At 48.7% G+C, this 7,027-nt stretch overlaps 1 pseudogene; it reads right to left on the reverse strand.

The window, feature by feature from the left end:
• Positions 1–1,871: 1,871 nt before the first annotated feature.
• Positions 1,872–3,963, reverse strand: LOC109271392 (F-actin-capping protein subunit alpha-1-like; annotated as a pseudogene).
• Between the last annotated feature and the right edge of the window lie 3,064 nt (positions 3,964–7,027).

A 7,027-nucleotide genomic window follows, 5' to 3' on the forward strand; every position in this document is an offset into this window, starting at 1 on the left:
TCTATGTTTAACTTATTGAGGACCCGCCAAACTGTTTCCACAGCAGCTCCATCATTATATGTTCTCAGCATGTGAGGGCTCCAATTTCCTCACCTCCTTGCCAGCACTGGTTATTTTCCTTTTTATAGCCATCCTCGTGGGTGTGAAATGGTATCTCATTGTGGGTTTTGATTGCATTTTCCTAATGACTAATCGCATTAATCATCTTTGCCCTGAACTCTTTGGGGGAACTCTGGCAAGTCCCTTGCCTTCTGCGTGCCTCAGTTTCCTGGTGTCTAAACCGGGATACTATCCAGGGCTGTATGAGAGTGAAGCGAGTGACCCATGAGAAGAACTTAGCACCCATGCCGGACGTGCAGGGGGGCTCTCAAGACCACATCAGGCGGCCCCAGCCCCACCCTTGCTCAGCTAGGGGAGAGGCTGCTGCTCAGGGGACCCTCCTGGCTCTGACAGGCTGGGACTCTGCAGGTAAGTTAGAGCTGTTGCCCTCTGCCCTGCGGTCTGTGCCTCTCTGCCTCTACCTCCCTCGACTAGCAGGGATCCGTGACCCTTCAGAGGCTGGGCTGGGACTGATTTCCAGCCAACCAAGAAGATGTTTCTGGAGCATAGCAGATCCGCTGAGGCCCTTTTTCCATTTCTTTTTTCGTTTTCTTTTTAATACAAATATATTTTATTTGAAGTAAACAAAAATGCTTATATAGGTCAACAGGTCACTTGGAAACAAACTTGCTTAACTATATTACTGAGCAAAAACAAGCACCCTTCTCTTTTGACATGTATTTGGATAGGTAGGAAGACACTACTTGGTTTTTTAAAAACTGACCTTCCCTTAAGGCCTGGTCATAGAAGTGTAAACAATGGAAATGAATCCACCATGACCAGCTGTCATACCATATCTGTGTCCCCCGTGTATTCTGAGATCACACATACACCCGCCAGTATACCTGGGAAGGGTTGCTGTATCACAGTTATGTTCATGTTCTTGGCAGGCAGGACTGAGGACAAGTAAATTGGAAACAGTTTTCCATCCTGTTTAGAACAAATCCCTAGTATCCCTTCAAATAACAGGTTACAATAGAAAGATACTGCCTGGGACGTGTCCTTCTCACTTTGGTTCATTTCTTGGTTTTGTTTGTGATTTACTTAGTTGTTTGAATCATCTGTTTATAGTACAATCCAGCCACAAAGTATTAAAGCACAAGATACCTATTCTTCCTTCAACATCTGCACTTTTTCACGTTTTCAACTCTACTGCATTCCTAGTATGTCAGCAGTTCTTGAATAATAAAAAAAAGAATAGTAAATGAGTAAAACTCTTCTAAAAATGCAGATGTCTATAACCATAATGGTGCTAGATTGGAAAGAGACAATGAGGGAAGAGAAAAAAGCAAACACGTTCATGTGCAGGGAATGTGGTTCAAGTCTTTGGATTTAAAAGCAACTTCCCCAGAGAAGCTGCCTATGATGGCATTTCCAGAAAACTTCCTTTGCCCCCACAAAAGGACCTGAAAAGCCCTATCCAAACTTTTGAACACTACAGTCATGGGATGCTATAAATGATGATCAAAGCAGTCAGAGGGAGAGGGTGAATGTGTCTTCCCTTCAGCACGTTTGTAACATAGCATCGTTAGCAGTTGGTGGATCAGTAAAAACTACGGAAGTACCAGAAGTGCTTTGAAGGATAGGGATAGAAAAGTGCTGAGTGTATTACCTGTCTATATCAATGACAGGGCTTCACGGCTAGGAAAAATTTCTAAAAGATAAAATGACTCCAGGATAGATCTCCTTCTCCATCATTAAATGTGGCAGAATTAAAAAAAAAAATACAACTAAATGTAGTGAAAACAGAAAATTACAAGGCAGAGAACACAAAAGAGTCAAGGTTAAACAGTATTCCATGAGGCTAGAAAACCTGCAAAATATCACTCTTGTTTATAAATCACTGATTTATCATATGACCGCATGTCGAATCCTTTCTTTCCGCATACTGAAGAATCCTACATTCAGCCTTTTAAGCATTCTGCATTTCTTTGCCAGTCCTGTAGCTGAGTATCTTGTTCCAGTCGATTTCCATGCGGGTAACCGGAAGCTGCCGGCGCAAGGCCTTGAATGAGGTGTGTGACGTTGTTTGATAGTTTTCACTAATTGCTGTCTGATGTTCATTTTCTGCATGCTCTATGATTTTAATAAACTTCCTTGACAGTTTGGACTTCATTCGAAACAGTTACTGAATCTTGTACATCTTTATGACTAACCAACTGAACATTGCCACCTTCGTAACAGTGAACCTGAATCTTAAGCACTCCAACAACCTGGGCTGTAGGTCGTATGATGGTGAACTTCCACTCTGATCTCCAACGACCATTCCAGAAGGTTTTAGGCTAAAACTGGTGGCTTTCAACACATGCAGTAATGATCTGTTGCTCACCTATAGTTTTAGCGTAAACAGTACGGAAGCCATTGGAATAATGATCTTTCACATAGGCCCTTAAAGCACTGTCACAGGATTCTCTCCAAGACTTCAGACCTCCATCTACATCCTCTGGCTGGGGGTCACTTGCTTCTTTCCGTCAATGATCCAACGTAAAGGAAATTTTGTTTTTTGGATCTAAAAATCTGCTATTGCCCAGGTCACCGTGTTCTGTAATTAAGACCTGATCTTCATATCCTTCTATCTTCACAGACGTGAACTGACCCGTTATACTGGGCAAATGCATGTGCTGCCCCTTCCCTGAGGAGATTGTCATTATTAAGTAGTAGCCGGACATCCTTGAACACTGCATTAAATTCCCCTGGGGGTGCGTGAGTGATGAATTTAGCAGCTATGTGTACCCTCTCCTCACCTACACCTAATCCTCAAAGTCGGCTGTCTTGGGCTACTCTCCCTTTTCCCATTTCCATGCACCCTCCCTGCCCCCTGTGTGCTTTCCCTTCTGCAGGCTCTCTTTCTACATAATGCACTCAGCTCCTGGAGCATAGTGGAAGTGCCTGGAAGTTTACACCCCGCCCCCCAAAGTAGCTCTTAGCCAACAAATGGAGTGCAGGTGAGAGAGGGCTCAGTTCCCTTGCGTGGCATGGGGAGAGCCCTGAGGTGTAACGTGCACAGCAGAGTCCCCTGCAGGACAGGATGAAGCCAGCCTCTGCACCCTTGTGGGCCTCCCCTGCCTCCCCCAGTCTCTCTTCAGTGTCCCCCTGACCCCTGATCCCCCTGGGAACACTGCTTTAGGAAATCACGAGCTGGGATTCCCCATCTCAGGATCTGCTTCTGGGGAACTTGACCTAAAGCCAGGAGCACCTACAGTATCCCAAGCTCTGTGCAAAATGCTGAGACAGACCATGATTAACAAGATGTGGTTCCTTCCGCCAACGAGCTCACAGCTTGGTTGGGGCTGATCCTGACAGCAGTGGTAACGCTAAGAAGCCAATGTTGCACACCTACCATGTATCAGGCACCAGGCTGAACACTTGACATACCTTACTTCATGAAAACCCCCTAACCTAGGGCCCCTGTGTGGCTCAGTCTATTAAGCGTCTGACTCTTGGTTTTGGCTCAGGTCACAGTCTCATGGTTTGTGAGTTCAAGCCCTGTGTCTGGCTCTGCACTGGCAGCCCCGAGCCTGCTTGGGATTCTTTGTCTCCCTCTCTCTCTCTGCTCGTCCTCTGGTCTCTCTCTCTCACTCTCTCTCAAAATAAATAAATAAATAAATAAATAAATAAATAAATAAATAAATAAATAAATAAATAAAAAATATTAAAAAAAAAAAACACAACCCACAACAACCCCGTAACCCTCTGTGAGGGGATGGTATTATCACCACCACTTTGCAGATGAGAAAACCGAGGCCCAGAAGTCACCTAATATGTGGTCTTGTATTTCAGTGTGGAAGTGGCAGCACTCACCCAGAGCCCCGGCTTCTGCTCCGGAAGTCCGTACTCCCGACCCACCACTACACGGTGTGGCATTTTTTTTGGCAGAGGGCCACGCTTCAGGAGGAGGGGGGAGGGGGTGGCCTCAGCTGCTCCCATTCAGTAGAGGACAGAGATTCTCCAGGGCCCACGTGGTGACTGGTTGTGAGGGTGTTTCACAAAGAATTTGTTGCTGATATTGGTTAACCTTTTTTTTTTTTTTTTTGAGGTTTATTTATTTTGAGAGGGGGTTAGGGGCACAGAGAGAGAGAGGGGCAGAGAAAATCCCAAGCAAGCTCCTCACCCAGTGCAGAGCCTGACGCAGGGCTCGATCCCATGACCACAAGATCATGACCTGAGCCGATGTCAAGAGTTGGGCATTCAACTGACTGAGCCACCTGGGTGCTCCCCTCTTCGTTAACTTTCTGTGAATGATATCAATTAAGAACAAAAATAAATAAATACAAGCCCATCTCTCTGACACAGTCACTCCCTGCCCACTTACCTTCTACTCTGCTTTCCAGAGCAAGAGATGAGTGGAGGTCCTGCCCCAGGGCAGTGCGGTCTGCCCCAGGTGAAGAGCCCATCCCATGGGTTGTGGTATAAACAGGGTTCTAGCTGCTGCCTTGCCTGGTCTCTACACCATCTGGGCTCCCAGGAGCTCTCAGGCTCTCATGGCGGAAGGAGCTGTGGCCATTGGCCTGTGCCCTTTTGTGATAGAGGCCCCCCCTCTTTACGTCAACGGCCACCAGACCCCTGGGGAATCAGAAGAACTGTCTCAGGAGAAGTCAGACTGTTGCCCTTGGAGAGTGTACTGGGGTGGCTGAGAGCACAGACTCAAGGCAGCCCGCCTGGGATCAAACCCTAGCTCTGCCGTTTACAAGCTGAGTGACTTGAGGGAAATTACTTAATCGTTCAATGCCTCAGTTTTCCTATCTGTAAACTCTGCCTTGTACACAGCAGGCACTATACAAGCGTTGACTGCTATTACTACTGTCACGAGAGGGGTGTCCAGGCCTGCCTAAGACTCCTGACTCACCCAGCAGCTCTTGGCAGAGCCCCTGAGTCTGGACTTGCTTTCCTGGACAGATGTCCCTGGACCCCTCTGTGTACCTGGAGGGGGTGCAGGATAAAGGCTTCTACCTCCCTCTTTCCCCAGCCTCCCCCCTCTGGCTTGCGTCTCACCCACGTGGAGTTTCTGGTGCTCCTCTGAGTCAGAGGTCCTGGCAGTGGGACTGGGAGCTTGAAGGGGACTGTCCCAGGGACCCCACCCTAACTCGGAACGAGGGCACTCTGTCTGTCGGCCTACAGGCCTCATAGTGAGTGAGGGGGCAGCTGGCTCAGTGTTCTGCACCTGTGACTAAGCCAGCTTTGCCACTATCTGACTGTGTGACCTTGGCCAGCTCCTTCCCCTGGTCCTGGTGACAGTGTGAGCATTTATGAAACACTGCCTCCAACTCGCTGGTCCTCATCATACAAGCAGGGAGGCAGAGGCAGCAACAGCCGAGTAACCACAATAGGGACAGGGAGACTTGGTCAGGGAGGGGCTGGGTCAACAGAGACGTCTCCCCACTGATAACAGCTGGACCCCCCGGGGCATTTCCTCAGGCAGGTGCTGTAAAGGTGAGGAACCTAGGCCACAAGCAGGTAGAGCCAGAACCAGAGCCAGCTCTGCTTAGGCGTGGCACCCGTGCCTGACCCTTGGGGCTCAGTGACAAAGGCCAGGTCTGGGGGCTCAGCTCCCAGTGACAGGACCATGCCTCTGTCCCACGTGTGGTCCCTGACCAGTTAGGCAGGCTGAGAAGATGCAGGAAGGCCGTGGCCACACAGAGGGTGGGGGGCAGTTGCGGGGGGTGGGGGCTGTGTCTCCCCTATCAGACTGGGAGCTCCCTGAGCTCAGGGGCTACTCTCCTCAGATGATAGACTCTCTTAGGGGGAACTTTTTCCTTTTTTAAGTTTCTATTAGAGAAATTTGCAATCACAAGTAGAGAATAAAGCATAATGAACTCCCATGCACCCATCCCCAGACTCAGCAGCCATCAGTTCATGGTCAATCTGGTTTCATCAACCTATCCACTCTCCCCTGCCCCCACCCTTAGATGATTTTGAAGCACACTTCAGGCTGCATATCATTTCACAGATGTTTCTTTTCTTTTTTTTTAATGTTTGTTTATTTATTTTGAGAGAGAGAGAGAGAACGAACAAGGGAGGGACAGAGAGAGGGGGAGACAGAGAACCCCAAGCAGGCTCCACAGCTGTCAGCACAAGCCTCATGGGGGTCTTGAACCCACAAACCATGAGATCATGACCTGAGCTGCAACCTAGAGCAGGACACTTAAGCGACCGAGCCACCCAGATGCCCCTGAATGTACATCTGAAGATAAAGACTCTCCTTCAAGAAAAGTACAAAGCCCCTTAATCATAGAGACTTTTGGGAGGTCAGAGACTCACTTCTCACTTCCTCCTTGCCTCCAGCTCAGGGGAACCCCACTGCCATAGGTTCGAGGTTCCTTCTGCCTCCATTTCCAGGGCATGAAAGATGCCCATGCTGGGTGGGCTCTGAGTGTGCAGTGGATTGACTTTGGCCAAGATCCTTCTCTGCCAGAGTGGAGGGTGACCTCTGAGGTCAGCAGGGCTCTGACCCACCTGCATGGGGCCCTTGGCTCCACCGGTGGCCTGTGCTCAGGGCTTTGGGGCCATCCCCCTTTGTGGCCCTCGGGTACAGGCTTAGTGGGCATCACTGGCCTGTCTAGTTTGTGCATATATTCCTTTCAGCCCCCCACACCGCTCCTCTCCCCCCTCACAATATTGGATGTGGATCTTTCCATTTGTATGTTTCCTGCAAATAGGCACTGTTGTTTTGGAACAACTTCGGTTAATGTCATTGTGTCACAATCTCCTTTGCTCAGCACTCTTTTAAAATCTAGCCTTGTTGGGGCACCTGGGTGGCTCAGTCAGTTAAGCATCTGACTCTTGATTTCAGCTCAGGTTATGATCTCATGATCATGAGACTGAGCCCCGCATCAGGCTCTGCACTGAGCATGGGGCCCAAGATTTTTTCTCTCTCCCTCTCCCTTTGCCTCTCTCCCCCACTCTCTCTCTCTCTCTCCCTTTCAAAAAA

Source organism: Panthera pardus, unplaced genomic scaffold, assembly GCF_024362965.1.
Source record: "Panthera pardus isolate Hobbes unplaced genomic scaffold, ASM2436296v1 HiC_scaffold_17, whole genome shotgun sequence".
NCBI lineage: Eukaryota > Metazoa > Chordata > Mammalia > Carnivora > Felidae > Panthera > Panthera pardus.